Source organism: Prinia subflava, chromosome 10 (genome assembly GCF_021018805.1).
Source record: "Prinia subflava isolate CZ2003 ecotype Zambia chromosome 10, Cam_Psub_1.2, whole genome shotgun sequence".
Taxonomy (NCBI): domain Eukaryota; kingdom Metazoa; phylum Chordata; class Aves; order Passeriformes; family Cisticolidae; genus Prinia; species Prinia subflava.
The window spans coordinates 7,087,384-7,103,855 of record NC_086256.1 but is presented as its reverse complement, the minus strand read 5'-3'; the positions used below and the strand labels follow the sequence as shown (position 1 = coordinate 7,103,855).

At 41.0% G+C, this 16,472-nt stretch overlaps 1 protein-coding gene and 1 long non-coding RNA gene across 6 annotated transcripts in view; one reads left to right on the top strand and one right to left on the bottom strand.

Annotated features, from left to right (window-relative positions):
• Positions 1-16,472, bottom strand: part of LOC134555496 (BEN domain-containing protein 5-like) — an 898,337-nt gene that overhangs the window by 393,817 nt on the left and 488,048 nt on the right. The gene's annotated exons all lie outside the window — the stretch shown is intronic.
• Positions 14,231-16,472, top strand: part of LOC134555497 (uncharacterized) — a 30,294-nt gene continuing 28,052 nt past the window's right edge. Inside the window, exon 1 of one of the 3 annotated variants that reach the window (XR_010081441.1) lies at positions 14,231-14,688. This is a non-coding gene — a long non-coding RNA (uncharacterized LOC134555497). The remainder of the gene's footprint in view (positions 14,689-16,472) is intronic. The other 2 variants (XR_010081440.1, XR_010081439.1) reach the window with 2 other exon arrangements.

Sequence of the window (16,472 nt, the reverse complement as noted above, 5' to 3'; positions counted from 1 at the left end):
GCCAGCACCCCGGGGAAGGGGCTGAGCAGCATTGCTGTGTTAACGTGCTCCAGGCCGGCTTAAAATTCTGCAGGTAACGCGCAGATTTTGAGGATAGCACCCTAATTTATCTTTAAAAAGTGTCTTTTCACCTCTAGCTTATAAATCCTGTATATTTTGGAGCAGCTGTAATCAAGTGCACATGTCACTTTAAAGCATGAACTAATGATAAAGCAGATTCCATTGCTCTGGAAGGCACAGTTTCCATGATGTATTTTGGTGAAACCTTTGGCAGCTAGAGGTCAGACTGCTTTAATTGTACAAGAGCAAAGAGTGAAAGGACTAATAAATGTATTCACACCTGAAAAGGCCACCAAAAAAATTTAAAAAAAAAAACGTGGGGAGAAAGGAAATGAAGAAAATGCAAGTGTGAAGCAGTAAATTTTTTAATGCTTATCAGCTGCAGAAAGGTATCCATGTAATAGACTGCACAGGACAAATTTATGATTCTGCAAATGTTCCTTTCATTTAAATCAGCATCCCAGTGACTTAATATCTGCAAATCACCCTAAAATCCTGATGGTGTGAATGCCTAAATGCCACAATGGACCATCTCATGTTCATTCTTCCTGGTAAACAGGGAGGAGGATCTATCATAATGACACTGGGGCCTTTTTGAGGAGCCCAAGGTCTGGCAATTATGCATATTAGGCTGAGTGTTTAAGTCCAATAATGGGGTTTTAGTGATGGATGGATCATCCTTTCCTGTACTTCTAAGATGCCTGTGATAGCTGAATTGTCCCCAAGTGGCACCCATAAATTTTGGCCTTTCAGAAAGGCCCACATATTGTGTAGGTATCACCCAAAGCCCTCATTAGTTAGACTGTGACCTTTGGTGCGTGACTATCAGGCAAAAGCCTACAAAAGGCCTGTGTTCGATTAGCACTGCAATTTGTTCATTATCTCCTGACAGGAATTTGCAAGTGTCAAAGACAATTCTGTTATGAAAAGGTCAAGATCTGAACGGTGGGGAGAGAGGGCATCACTCTCAGAAATTCTGCCCCAGCAGTAGAAACTGCTGCCTGATTTTTACCCACTTCATTCTGGGTACCAGGAGCCAGGAGCAGGTAAATTGCAATTTCACATAATTCATCATCACAGGAGTTAAATCACTTCAGGATAAAAACGGGTTTTCTGCTTTTTTACTTAAAATTATGGAAATTGTTTCTGACAGCAAATTGCTCCTAATTAATTTACGGTCTCTGCTGGGAAAACGCACTGTACTGTTGATTTCTACCTTCTACAGACTTAATTATTAAAAAAGCAAAATTTTCCTAAACTATTAACTTCTGTGCTGCCAGAATTAAGAGTTATAAGAGCTGGAAGGGAGGCTGGGTCTGGCTGAGGTTACACAGCACACCCACAGACAGATGATCCCTCCAGTGTCACCCTGGTAATATAAGGAGGATTATCGCCAGTTCAGAGGACTCGATTTTGTTTCATTTTGGAAAAAAGTCAAGCTTCTACAATGGCAACATTGGCTGTCACACCGTGAAGCTGCCCTGTAGCTCTGGCATTGCCTGACCATTGCCTTGGATGAGCTGAGGCCTGCAGTGGATGATGGACACCCAGCACTGGTTCATCCTCAGCTCTCGGTTTTCCTGTCCCCTACCTGGGGCTGTGAAGCAGTTCACAAGGCTATAAATACTTCTCTGATGACAAGCTGTCATGCCACTAATGTGGGAAGGGGGACAAGTGACTGTGTTGAGAACTCCAGGTTCTCAGACTTGTGGAACCTCTGAGACAGAGCAGAGTGGACAAGATGGAAAAGATGGAAAGATGCAGGCTCATAGGGGAAAGCCAGACTGCAGCAATGCAAGTTTCATCAGCTGTGCCTCACTAGAGGGGCTGAGGAGAAGAGAACCATTTCTACTCTGAGAAAAATGGATGTTGAATCTTCCGGGCTAGGGGCTGCAACCAACCAACAAAAAGGAAAGAAGCAGGAGGATCACAAAATCTCTGTAATTAAAATGAGGGGAGTAAGAGTGAGAGGTGGATGGCCAAGACCAGGACTAGGCTACTAGAACCTGAGGGGAGAAAAGAGAGAAGAAAAGCTCCCTTTTGAGCCACATCCCATATTTCCAGGGCAGCCCACCTGCACCTCCTGGACACTACAGCACAGCCTCAGACTAGTGGTACAGAAGTCTGAGACGGCACTGAAAGGTCTCCTAATCCACAGGGATAGAATTCTCTTCTCTTGGATGTTTTCACCTTTTCCATCCAGATTCCAGCCGAGTCTCAGTGCCAAACTTCCTCATGGCAGCACAGAGGTGTAACATGCACTATGGTCCATTCCCCCTGTTATTTTCTTGAGGCATAGGATATTCAATTATACTCTTTATTGGAATTCAAAACTTGTAGTTATCTCTTTGGCAACTGATGATAAAACCTTTGATAGTGCATACTGGCATTGGCAAAATGTCAAAAGACCTACTGTACAAGCACAGAAAAATTGACCCACTTTTGTAATACTACAAGGGTCAGAGTCTTACAGTAAATCCAGTGGGAAAGTTTGGCACAAGCCCATTTGATCCATGATATTTAGTTCTACGAGTCAGATTTACTCAGCTGCTATCATTTTCCAAGCTGTCCCTGCTGAATGATTCCCATCACTTGGTGCGTGAGAGAAAGTAGCAGCAGATCACAGAAGAATCTAGAAAATGCTGTTCTAATATTTTTTACCTCACTCCTTTGCTGGCAGCTGTGACATTTAAGAGGAGAGAAGGATTGGTGGATGAGGATTCACGGCGCTCTTGGTTCCTGTCAGGGAAGCAGCAGCACTGGCACAGAGGGGGTGTGCATATTATTAAAGTACAAACAAATACACTCGAGCCTGATACACTTTAAACCTGAGACTGCACGAAAAGGGGCATTGTTGCCATCAGAGAAAACACTTCATATTATCACAGAGGAAAAAAAAAAATAGAGTTTGAGAGTTTGAGGGCAAACAAACCCTGCAACAATTTGCTATTTAAAAAAAAAAAAACTCCAAACAATTAAAAGAAACAAACAAAAACCAAACAAAACCAAACTTCATTGCAAAATCAAGCACTAAAAGGCCAGAAAAACACAAATTAGGGCTAGGAGCTAGTAGAGAATTACACAGCACATAAGGCAATCTTAAGTCTACTCTTTCAGCAACAATTTGAAAAAGAGTCAAAATAAAAGAGGAAAATTGTTAGAAATCAGGATATGCAGGATTACTGTGAAAAAATAATGCAAACACCATAAAATATTAACATAAAATTGGTCACTCAATAGTCTCCATTCTTCCCTTTGTTTCCTATAAACAGACATTATTCCAATTTGCTTGGTGTAAGGAGAGTGGCCAATTTCAACTTGCAATAATAATTTTTCTTAAAAATGTCAACCAGTGACCAATACCACTTCCTGCCCACAAAACATTTAAACTTGTACCTCATTTAGAATTGTAAATAAACATTTATGGTGTTTATGAAGACATGTTGGATGTTCTTCACTGTCTCCTGGAGCAGGCAAACACCACGATCTGAGGTCATCTCAGGAAACTGTAACCTGTGAGTACAGGCAGCTGGGGCTGGAATGCTACCTGAGCTTACTGCTGCCACTGGGGAAAGCACCTGAGCTGAATGGTAATCCAGTGTCACACTGAGAGTTCTGCCAATCCAGCTGGGAAGGGAGCACTGCTGGGCTTGGTGGTTAAGACAAAGAGAAGAAGTTAATAATTACAGAATGTAATATATCATTTTGAGGAGACTTAAGGGAAATTCCCTTCTTGATAAAGGGAAGTTTGCTGTTCCTATGGATAAAATGCAGGATGAGCAAATGATTCACTGAAGATAATAATTTGAAAAGACATCAATGACAGCTAATGTGCTATCTCGTCAGATGGAGTAAACTAAAAATTTAACATGCAATAGGAGACTTCAACCTCAAAACAAGTTCCCTTTATCGTGAGGGCATTCCCTAGGAGGCACACAGAATTGTACTGGGAGGTTTTTACTGACAGGCTCAGGTAGTGACCCTGGCAGGAACAGTCAACAAAAGCAGGCAGCAAGTGAAACTCTCAACTGCTGCAATGCGTGTGATGTGGGATGACCCCAAGGACATCTGGCAGCTTCAGCTGGTGCAGGAGGTGGCTGCCTGCCACAGAGGATGAGTAAATGGACAAGAGCATATTGCACCTGCTCTTGGGCTCCTGCTGGCTGCCAGCCCCATTCCAGGTGCAAGCTGAAGTGCTGGTTATTAACTGTGAAGTCCTTGGTGAAGCAGCAGCTCAGCGACCTCGGAACGTCAAACAACAGCTCGGTTTCCCTGTGATCTTTGTGTGCAGTAAAAGTGCTGTCCCAAATGAAGTGTTTCCTGATCACCATCCAATCCCACTGCCCAGAATCCCCTGTGGCAGCCTTCTGATGCAACTGGTGAAGGTTTCTGGATGCTTTGGGTGCTCTGCTCCACCTAATGGTGCCCAGATCATCTTCCTGCTCAGCATCCTTAGGTGAGGCATCCTGGATCTGACCTTTCTGTGACAGCACTTCTGATCCCATCAGGCATCTTCTTGATAAAAATCAAACAGTTTTTCATCAAAAGTTCAGCATGAGCAACAATTCTAACTGTAAAGCAGATGGTGATGAGTATGCACTATTTATTTAGAGTTAAGGTTTTGCCTTTCATTTAATGCTGTGGCACTTGGATGTTTCTGTGATGGGCTTACAAATGTCTACAACTACAAAAATGCAGCAGGTAAGGTGGAGCAAAAATCTTTACAAAAATGGAAGTGGAAAGAGCAGATTCATACTCCTGGGACACAGCTTGCTGGGCAGAGGTCTGGGACAGAGGCCACGACTCCCACAGCCTGTTCCTGAATGTGACACTGAGTGACATCATGGGAGTCGTGTATCTCTGCCAGTTAATCACAAGAGTTGAAAAATCTCCAATTCTTACCTAAAGACTGAGACCATGAAGTGACAATCTACAAACTATACTGCTAATATTACCACCATTAGCGTTTGTGAATAACCAACTTAAACATGAAAATATTTCCAACAACCCAAATCCCAAGTGTCAAAACAAGAAGTCATTTTACAGAGAGAAGAGAACAGCCATCAAGTCCTTTCTTGTGCTCAAAAGAGAAACAACCATCAGGTTGCAGAAAATTCCCCACTTTTCCAAATGCTCTCCCCATGCAAGGATAGGGGACCAGCTACGTTTCCTTTGCCACTGTGGCATGGCTTTATAAATTAAGTCCTGGGTTCTAGTGGGAGCATAAAGTTTCACAGGTACACTAAGTGAAGACAGCACTTTCCATGGTTATTTAAGTAAAATATCCTAAAATAAAGTGTCAGGCTGCCAAATTCACTAACTTTGTCAAAATCTTCTGAAGGTGGATCATTATTATTTGTTAACAAGAGGAACATTTAGCCATAACTAGCATTGGAGAGAAATCACAAAGGGTATTGCTCTTTGCCAGCACAAATTCTCCAGGATAGTGACAGCTTGGCAGAGGTCAGAAATTGCATTCCGAATTCTGTCCGAATTTTTGCTGACTACTTTGACAGATTAAAGAAAACTATTTCTTATTAGTTTGGGGTATTTTTTGGTTGTTTTTTTTTTTTTTGTTTTGTTTTGGGTTTTTTTTGCCTGAAGTATGCATGCTTACAGTAACTCTTGAACATGTTGAACAATTTCAAGCTCTTAGACAAAGGGTAGTAGCCTGCAAAATCAAAGCTTGCTTCACTTTTAATGAAAACAGGCAGACCATTCAAGGAGAAAGAGACTATTAAAGTGTCTTCATCAGGGGAAAATTTGTAGTATGAGCTCACTACTTATTAAAGACCAGGAAACCCGTACTTGCAAGCAGGCATTATTAATCTTTCTGCTAAGAGAACTGCTTATTCCAAAAGAGTGCATGGTGCTGCTGTGCTTCCAAGATATAAGATGACAAATTCATTAAATGTCAAAGGAACTGTTTATACATCAGAAATGGAGCAGACACGGGCACTAATAGGGCGCTCTGTGTGCCTTAGGTGAGCTGCTTCCTCTCCAAACCCCCAGCCCGTGCAGTCGAATTCCTCCCACTTGTTTGTGGATCAGAAGATGGTACATGAAGAGAGGGTGAGGAGCAGATCTTGGGGAGGCAAAGCAGAGCCAGGCAAAGTGCAGAGCCTCTGCCAGAAATCTTTTTACACAGACCTCACATGCCTCTGCTGGAAAAGAGGCGAGAGCTTTGCATCTGGCCCGTGCAGCTGCCAAAGCCACCCCAAGAGTGATAGAGAAAAACAGAGCTGAGGAATGCCAAGGGCAGCACAAACATCTCCGCCAGCACGGGGACCTGATGCCAAGTGAGGAGCAGGATTGCATGCCTCCACCTTGAAATGGTGTGCCTTTTTAATAAAGGAAATTTGGATGGACGAACAACTTGCCTGGGCACGTTTTTCACATGTTTTTAGACTATGTAAAAGGAATAAATGACCAAACCACTTGTGTCTGCACCTATAGCAAGCCCAGTGGTAGTGTGAAAGCTGCCAGCACGACTAAATGAAATCTGCATTGATGCCAACCACAATCCTCAGCTGAGCAGAATATTGCAGAGCTTGGCAGCTGCTGTCTCTGACTGCCATTCAAACAGGTGGAGAGGAGGACAAATGAGACCTCAGTATCTGGTGATCCCAAAGAATCAATGGATTGAAATATAGTGCCAGAGATTGCAAAAAACAGTAAAGAGGAAAAAATGGACAAAAGTGAAGCTAAACTAGGACATGAAAATCCAGGGTAGGCCAGAAAACCTAGCATTTCTCAACAAGAAAGTAGCAAAATCATTCTGTATGTCCCATTTGTATTTAGGCCATGGCCTTTTTTAAGGTGCAAAAGCACGTTAGTATTAGAATAGCCTCTGAAGCAGATGAAGCACATTCTGCAATTCACTGATGATAATGACATCAATGTGGTCATGTATCCATTTGCAAAAATCCAGATTATTCCTTCTTTTGATCCCTGAGAAACAGAAGCCTCAGACGCCTTTGAGAAAATATCCTCATCAATACTGAAGCATAGAGCAGTCTGCCACAGGGAGGGAAAGGACTGAGACTGGGAAATGAAACATTTGAACTTCAGCCTTCCTGTATTTCTTCTAAAACAAAGGAATATAGAAGGAGTGCAGAGTCCGTGGGGAATAACAACAAATTAGACAACTTTTTCAGGTCTGCCACGACTTCAGAGCCCAGGCTGGTGGTGAATGAAAGTCATCTGTGGGCTGTTTGCTGGCAGAGCAGTTTAGCAAATGCTTTTGTGGCACAGGTCCTGTTCCTGGCTGTCACAATTGACACTAATTAACACCCTTGCTGACAGCCTTGGGGGAAAAAGGCCAGGGGCTGAATGGGCACAAAGGCTGGATTGTCCTGTTCCTCCTCCAGCTTGTCTCCTTCAGGGGAGGAGTGGAGCCACACTGGGACATGCTTGGGCTGCCAGGGCCTCGTAGTGTCTGTTCTGGGCATGAACACACCAAACTCTGCTGCTGGAAATTTCTGGACTGCCTGGCTTTCTGCAAATCCATCCAATAATGAGGGAAGAACCAGAGGGCATATTTTACAAACAGAGCCTAGAAGAGACATTACGAAGGCAGCCATAATTTAATTGTTTGTCAGCATTCAGCATTCTCTCCATTAAAATTCAAAGAATAACCCGGACCCCACGAAGAATTATGGATAAGAAATATGGTTTATGTAATGTTATTTCTATTTCTTATGCACAGGAGCATCTTTCTTCTAACACCATGCTGGAAGTGTTAGGTTACCCTGTCAAATTTTTCAAGTCTGCCACTGAGAAGAAAAGACCAATGCTGTGATGAAACTGAAGAAATGTTCTCAGAGATTTTTAATGTACCAGCTTTTGCAGAAGATAGTGACTTTGGTGTGTCATTGAATGAGGTCTTCACACTCTAAAAGCTGATATCCAGTGTGTAGAAGTCTAGAGCCCTTATACAAACACAGAGTAACCCTGGAAGCTGGACCTTGTTTATACCAACCAGCAAAAGACTGCTACCAAGTGAAAAGTCATACAAACAAATCTGCTAAACAGAGCAGTGTTTCTGGGGTAAATCAATCTCTTGTTTGGCTTTACTTCAGCCTTCTGCCAACTAGATGCTCTCCTTACAGACCATTTAGGGAATTAAAACTAAACAGATGAATGAATAACACAGCCGAAAATCCCCCACTTTTCATTGTATGCAATCCACTCCCTGGTCAAATTTTTTACCATTTCCCCCATTGCAGGCAAAACAAAAAATACCTTCCTACTGTTCAGTAAGAATTCCTACGAGTTTTAGGGGAGAAGAGATTAAAGTGTTTCCTAAAAGGGAAACCTCTAAAAGTAATTCACAAAGAAGCCAAGATAGCATCAAGGATACTTATCAAATCGTTCTTGAAGTGAGATCAATTGATTACTGTGACTTCCACAAAAACAAAGCATTAACATTCGGGAACAGACTCCACCTCCTGCCTCCTTTCCAGCACCAACCCATGGCAATCCTTTCCCAAGAGGAAAAATGCATTTGGCAGTGGAGAATTGTAGTATCTGGGACACTGTATCAAGCCTTGGTGCACGAAATGTGACAATTCTTCAAGGTTTTCGTACTAGGCTATAGCAAATACAGCATATAAAAGTGTGATATTAATTCAAAACACAAAACTGAAAAAACCCCAACAACTTAAAATCTTGTTTTGCCAGTTTTAAGAGAGGAATTGCTTCTGGATGGTCAAAGATCCACCCAGAACAGGCTTTTACCATACAGATCTCACAGCGGGCTGAAGTCTTAAATATTGCATGCAACTTTCAATTTGGCTTGCAGCCAGATTGCAAGGTAGCAACGTGTAAATTCTTAGAAGGCTAGTGAGCCTTTTATTCTCATGTCATTTATCCACTCTGATTACTATTGGCCTTTTTAAAATGGTAAAATAGTAAAATATACTTCCAGGTAAAAGAATTGAGGACATGAGCACATATTTCAACAAGTATTAATGAGCATTTCTGAATTGTTTCATATTCAACAGCAGCATCACTTTGCTTATCAAATGCAGGAGCCCAACCTTCCAGCAGTAAAGATAACAACTACTAAATATTGTTCAAAAGATAAACCAGCAAATACTTAGATGCTTGCCTTGCCTTTCCATGTGATGCACTGCAATTTTACTATTGCAATTTACTAGCTGCTGTTTTACTTTGTTAACAGTGATTTTTCTCTCACTAAATTAAACAATACCCAAACCAATTCAATTTGAATGCATTTTGGTGGTGCCCTGAGTTAAAAATAATTTGGGAGAAACATGTTTGACAACTAGTAAGTTAATGAAACATTTATTTCCTCCATATGACATGCCAAGCATTTTTAAGTTTTGAAGCCTGTCTTATGAGTATCTGTGCATCTCATGCTTTGGTTCACATCACAGAGCAATCCTGGAGCACACCAAATGGATTCCCTTTGGATGCAATTTAATTAGAAGATGTGCTCCAATCACCAACGGGCATTCCAGCCAGGGCAGCAGGCTAGAGCTGATCCAATGGGAAAACCTCAGGAATGCACAGAGTAGGTGTGGTCATGTCTTCAGTGCCAAATGCTTTGCTCTGAAAATCCAATTCTGTCAGTCCATACAGTCTGCTAATCTAAGCACGACCTGAGCAACAGGAGCTGGGATTAACTCTGAGTATTTATCTCAATTGTCTCCACTCCACAGTTTCTTTGCATGCTCAATGTAAATGTTTTCAGATATTTCAGTTGCATGGGGCAAAGAGGAATGAACATTTTGGTACTTTTCACTTCTTCTTGAGGTGACATAAGTAGTGGCTGATGGGAAATAAAACAAAAACTGCAGATTGTTTTGATTCCTGTCAAGGCTGTTATTACACTGTTCACATATGACTTTTTTTTTTTTGAAAAACACTTAGCAAAATAACATGTCTGCTGCTTCACGTTGCTGTTGTCAAATAGTCCAGACTATCTCAACATTCTTCCTGTCATGTTCCAGAGTATGGATCAAAATGATTTTCTGGGTTTCTGAGCTGAGAAAAAAACACGGATTCACACAATGAACGCTCTTGTTCTTTGGGAGCATCCCCAACCTTTGAATTCCAGTTGCTCTTCATAACCACTCTAAGGATGTGCAGAAAAAAACCCAGCTTTTTTATTGCATTTGGACTAGAAAAGGGTTGTATGTGTAACTTTTAAAATAAATCTCTCAGGCACAGTGATGTTCAGTACATTGCTTTAATTGTTTTGAATCTGAAAGTTAAATTCTATTACCTCCACCACAACTTGAATATGAACTCCTAAGAAATGCTCTTATTTGTCAAGTTGGCTGAGCGAGGAGAGCACTACCCTTACAGGGATTTCAAATCAATCCTATTCCAGGAGGTAACTGCCACTACTAATAAGGATTTTGTTTGCAATTTGCTGTGCGTTTCCTCAGGATGTCACTTTGCTCATCAAGCAAGCCTGCAGGCACTCACTCCACTCCAAACAATATAAAGCCATTAAATTCTTTTGCCTTGTTAAGGGGAAACACAAACTTCCAACCACGCAAATAGAAAGGTAAGTGGAAAAGTAATGTTCAGCCTCATGCAAGTGATTTTCCTCCACATTATTATTTTAGCAATGTGAGCTTCCCACTTCCAGTTTGATCTTTAACTTTTGTGAGACTGTCAGAGTTTCATGTATGAAATAAGAGTAATATGGGGATTTTTTCAGAAGCAGATCTGCTCTGATCATTCCTTATTCTCCATGCTTCCAACAGCTTTTGCTTTTCTGGGACATTGCAAATTAGCCCAAAGATTTCCAGGGGCAGTTCATCACACTGGACACTCAAAGTGGAAGAGGAGGGAAGTACAACAGCAATGTCATTTTTGGTAGACTACTCAATGCTATGCCTGATCCAGCCATTTTGGGGGGTTTTAGACATCATCTCATTTGTCCATGTAGATCTATTAACTTTAGAGTACTTCAGCAGATGAATTTTTGGGCTTTACTCCCCTGTTCTCTTGTCTCTGTCTCTCCTGCTTAGCACAGCATGAAATACCTTAACTGGTTTACATGGTGCAGTTGGTCACCCTGAAGTCAGGAGAAAATGCACTGAGTGTTTGACAGCTGACTTGGGAGCTCTGCTCTTGTGCTGGAACTACATAGACTCTGTTCTAAAACTTGACATATTCTATTAAACTGTGACTGTTACCACTTCTCCTTGGTAGCTTTTCCAGCTCTAGTGCTCTCCACTGGCATAACTCTTCGCTGTGATCACACCCTGGAAGCACTTGGATATGTTTATCTCTTCTGACCGAAGGGCAGATCTTCCCAGAAATCCATCTCTGGTGCTCTGCCCATTTCGGCACTGTCTGAGCACTACAGAGAGACTCTGAGCAAAACAAAGCTGTAAATTATTTACCTGCTTGATTCTAAACCCAGGCAAGCAATGGTTTCATCCCTCCACAACGAGTCCATACAATTTCAGGCAGCCCTGGAGAACACAGTCCAGCTCATGCCCCACCCATGCAGTTAATATTACTGTAAATACCCTAATTAAATTTCATACCAGGCCGTACAAAAGACCTTTGCCTGTTGCCATGGGATTCTGGTCCTGATTGTAAGAGATAGACAGAATACCTTTTGACAGTTCTTTGCTGTAAATATGTAATTGTTGTAAATTGACCTCTGATTTTGTGTATGCCCAGGGACATAATTCCCACTCAAACTTTGGATCGTAGCTCTCCCATTTGTGTAGCACAAACAGGCACAAGCACAAAAGGCTGCACTACAAAAAACAAATTACGTATGGGATTTGGAAATTGTCTCTTTTAAAAAACAAATACACACATGCTATCAGTAGACTCAGAGCCTGCCTTCAAATGTGTATTACAGCATCTCTCTGTCTCACTTTTGATGACCTAAACCGAGTTTAAAGTTGTATAATTTAAACTGGTTTCTCAAATTGCGATACTTCAGAGCCTTTTCTTTGTAAGTGGAAATCAGAATACCACGTGCTGAGGTATAAAATATTTTGAGATACAGTTTTGACATCCTGATCCATTCTGTGTCCCTGTGTATATTCTGTTTAAAAAAAAATGGTTTTAATATAAATCTTTTCAGGCTTCATCCAATTTAATTACTGGACAAACATAATCCCAAATTCTTTTAGTCAATAGTGCTCCACCAAACAGGCTTTGGCTGCTTTCCTGGCTTTAAGCAGCAGAAACCTAGGGGTTTTTCCTATGCTGAAATGCATCATGTTGTGTGAAGGATCCAGGCAGTCAAGAGCCCAAGGCTGCACTGTGGGACAAACCTTTTACCCCTCAGCAGTGATGTTTTAATGACCAACAGATCATCATTAGAGGTCACATTGGGCCCACTACCGTGAAAGGAACCCATTAAAGAGAGCCCCATTCAAGTGAGGCTCCCCCACGATGAGTGATGTGTGAGATGTGGCAGTTGACTGAACTTTAACCCATTTAATGCATTCTATATTATTAAAAAGTTTCAAGGCACTAAATCGAATCCCTTAAAAAGTTTATGCAGCTTCATCAACCATATATATGTGACATACTCAAAGGCCAAAAAGAATTGTTTGACAAATCCTTTTTCTCCCAAAACACTGACTGCCTTTCATTAGTATTTCACTTTTGCTAACTAAACCTTCTTCAGCCTTTTAACCAGTTTCCTGGGGGTTGTTGTGAAAACACCAGCCTGTGCTAACCTGAGTCACACAGGCTGCCTTTCTGAGTATTTGCACAATGAAATGGCAACCCCCCATTTCCAAGACACGCTCATGTAGCAGAGCATTGGGTCTGAGGTGACCCCAGCTCCTCTAGGACTCTGCACTCCCAATTTAAGAGTGTTTATCCCCAACAAAATCACTCTCTGCTACTGCTGGACTTGAAAGCATTTCACCCCAAGGTGACAGAAACTAAAATAAACTCTTACCAGGCACATTGGCCTTTTGAACATCATCATTTTGAACTAAAACCTGAGTTTTAGTTTATTTAGAATTAAAGAGATCCCAGAAAATATACTTAACTACAACTTTTAGTTTTGCCCACATGGATTTTTCCTTCATGTCTTTAATTTCTTTTTTCCCCCCTTCTTTTCTTCCCCTTCTCCTATTTATACTTGAAAGCTATTTATGTCTCCTATTCCTATTAAGACTAAACATTTGCTATTAATTTTAAATGCTTTCCTCATTGTATCACTGAACCATAACGGATTTTTTCACTAAATTTGTTTTCTTTCATGTCAAGGGATGTGGCTTTGGAGATACACAATTAATACATTTTCTTACCAAAAAAAAAAAAAAACCTCCAAAAAAACCACACAGAAAAAGAACAGAAAAGTATTTTCTGTTCAAATATTTGCTAAGAAATTCCTAAAGCTGTGGGAATTTAGTCTTTCTCAAACACACCATAGTACAGCCCTCTATTCTGCCTTAATGAATATGAACTTGTTATGATCCTTGGGCCAGTAGTAACTTGTATTTATTGCTGTATTTATCCACCATCATGTGGCTCAAAATACAGTTATGCAGCAGTGGATGCAGCATCTTTAAATATGACAAAAAAACCCCACCATAACCTTCAGAAACTCAGTTCCATAGTGGCAGATCCTACAGGAAAAAAATCACAGTTCTGCTTGATTTCTTTCAAGATGAAGTCATTTTAGTGATCATCTCCATTGTCTTTCAGAGTACCTCTGCTGGCTCTGCCACCTATTTTGTGAGCCGTGCATTGTTACATCTAATTTATTCTTTAGTCTTGCTGATATCAAACACTCTGCGTTTTTGACTGCTTTTGTGCTCTGAGCAGATGTTTGCAGAGGCTCTGGGATGTCACTCCTGAGGGGTAAGAACTCCTCAGGTCAAGAAAACTGCACAGAAATCTGGGGCACAGCATCCATTTTATCATCGGGAGCTTTCAGCTTCTATATCATGAACTGCAATCCCACGAGCAAGGAGTGCCTCTCTGGATTTCATTGTCCAAGGTAAGTCCATCACAGCTGAATGTCACTCTTGCCAGCCACATTTGAAGGAAATCAGGAATATGCCAGTATTCCGGCTCTGGATCCGAAATGGACCATCTGCCTTGAGCTGCCTGCCCAAGTCCTGCATGGAACAAAAGTTCAGTTGTGTCTGTCTTCTCTGTGTCCCACGAGCACACAACAGTTTCAGTTACAATAAAATAAAATAAAATAAAATAAAATAAAATAAAATAAAATAAAATAAAATAAAATAAAATAAAATAAAATAAAATAAAATAAAATAAATATTGTAAAAGCCATATTATTGTCAGAACCACAAATATTTTTGTAACTCCACAGCATATGCACTGAGCTGGGCTGTGTGTCTGTGCTCCAGTGGGGTAACTTTTTGAAGGTAATACCAGCATGGACAGGGTGTTTCTTTCTGGAACTGATCACCTATGAACAATGGATACAGATAAAACACTGGAGAAAATGTTCTGGCTTTCCCAGCCACTGATCTGTGACCCACGGAGCTGCCTCAGGTAACACAATGGTTTTGTTTAAAGTTTCAGGAAGATGTTGCAGATTTCCCAAGTCCCTCAGCTGTTTGCTGGGAAAGGTTTGAAGCTACACTGATGAGCTGTGCAATCTCCTGCCCAGCTTTTCAACTGTTCCTATAGGTAAGTCCATATATTCTCTGTTCATATAAACAAGGCTCTGCTTTGCATTTAACTTGGCAAATAAAGACCTGAATACACACATATACAAAATTTAATCCAATGTCTCTTTGCTGTTGATATAAAGTTTGCAGTAAATGGGAGATAAAATATGTAAATATTTGAACAAAAATAGAACTAAAATAAATGAGAGAAACTCCTGTTCTCACAGGTGGTCATTGGTGCTAATTGCCAGCCTCACATTTCGTCTTCAGGACTCAGCTGATCAAGGTAGCCATGACATTTTCTGTCAAGAAGCCATTCATGTCTGTAAAGATCCACATCCCAGCTTCATTCTCCCGAAATAGCAAATTCATTCAGATTTTGTGAGACATACAAGTGCTGCAGCTTCACTGATGCTCATGGAAGGGATCTGCCTCACTTGGGATACAAAAGAGTTTTATTACTTGTTGGATTTTCTTTTTTTTCTTCTTTTACCACCTTCTATTGTTTTTCCAGCTCCTCACTTTCCAGCACAACTTAAAACCTCTCAATCTCCCACTAAGGGCATTCCCCAGCACCAACAGCTCTGCTAGAATGAAAGTTACAGGAATGGTGTTCCCTTACTACCAATAATCTATTTATAAAATCCATCTTGGTATCCTGACTCTCTGTATCCAGCACCAAGTGGACAAGGCTGGGGGGCTCCTCCAGACCCTGCTATGTCTCAGCCTTGGTGTTGAGGAACTGCCTTCTCCTGGGATAAGAGCCTAATTTATCATCTCTATAATGATGCATGTTTCTTGTTTCATCCAGCTGCCTTCTTTGGAAGAAATGGACAGCTAAATAGATTTAAATAGATTATATCCTAATTAATAATTAACATTTAAAGCAGATATACAAAATGGCTCACAGCCAAGTGGCAGATAAACCCCTTTTCTTCAAGCTACAATTAATTTCTTCCAGAGATGAAATGATAAGAAGTAGAAGAAAATATTTAGCAACATTTATCTGCACATTGAAATAGAAGTATTATGACCTGAAAAATGTATGGAAAGGTTCCTGACATCTGGTCCTTCTTGATAATATTCTTCCATGGTGAATGATGAATAGCAAATACACCACAAAGCTCTGCCTTCTATCCCATAAAATCTGCTTTTCCCTACTCTTTATTTTCCTCCCCTTTGTCTAAAAATTAAATAAAATATACAAAGCTGATCCAATGAAGAAAAATATCGCAGGATTCAGAGGAGAAATCCTTACATTTCTACTTATTCACAGCAAAGTCTGGAAAAAAGTGAGGCTGACCACTGGCCAGCTTTACAGATCCTCTTACAGCAAAGGTTGCAGGAACACTTTGCTGCCACTTTTAAGCTCCAGGCTGCTATGCTGTGAGTATGGGAAGGGATATTCCATGGCATTTGAAGACAAGCCTGAAAACATGCATTACATATTTTTTATAGTAAATAAAACATTCTTTCCCCCATAACTCCAGCAATGTAATCCAGTACTATTAAACTCAGTGCTTACATTTGCATTTACTCAATCCCTTTCTATCCAGAGACCATTTCCTCTTCCCTCCAAACACAGCTGCTTTAATCCCAAGGCTCAGAACACGAATACATTTCAGCTCTGACAGCAGGAGCAGAGGCCAAGGAGCCAAAGCAAGACCTGCTAAGTCCCAAGGCTGCTGTCACTCCCTCTGCCTCAAGTCTCCACAGGTGATATTTCCCTCTAGCCTGCTTATTTTGAAAACAGCACGCAGGGATGGGGTGGTACCATGGGCTCCACCCTGATTTTTTACATAA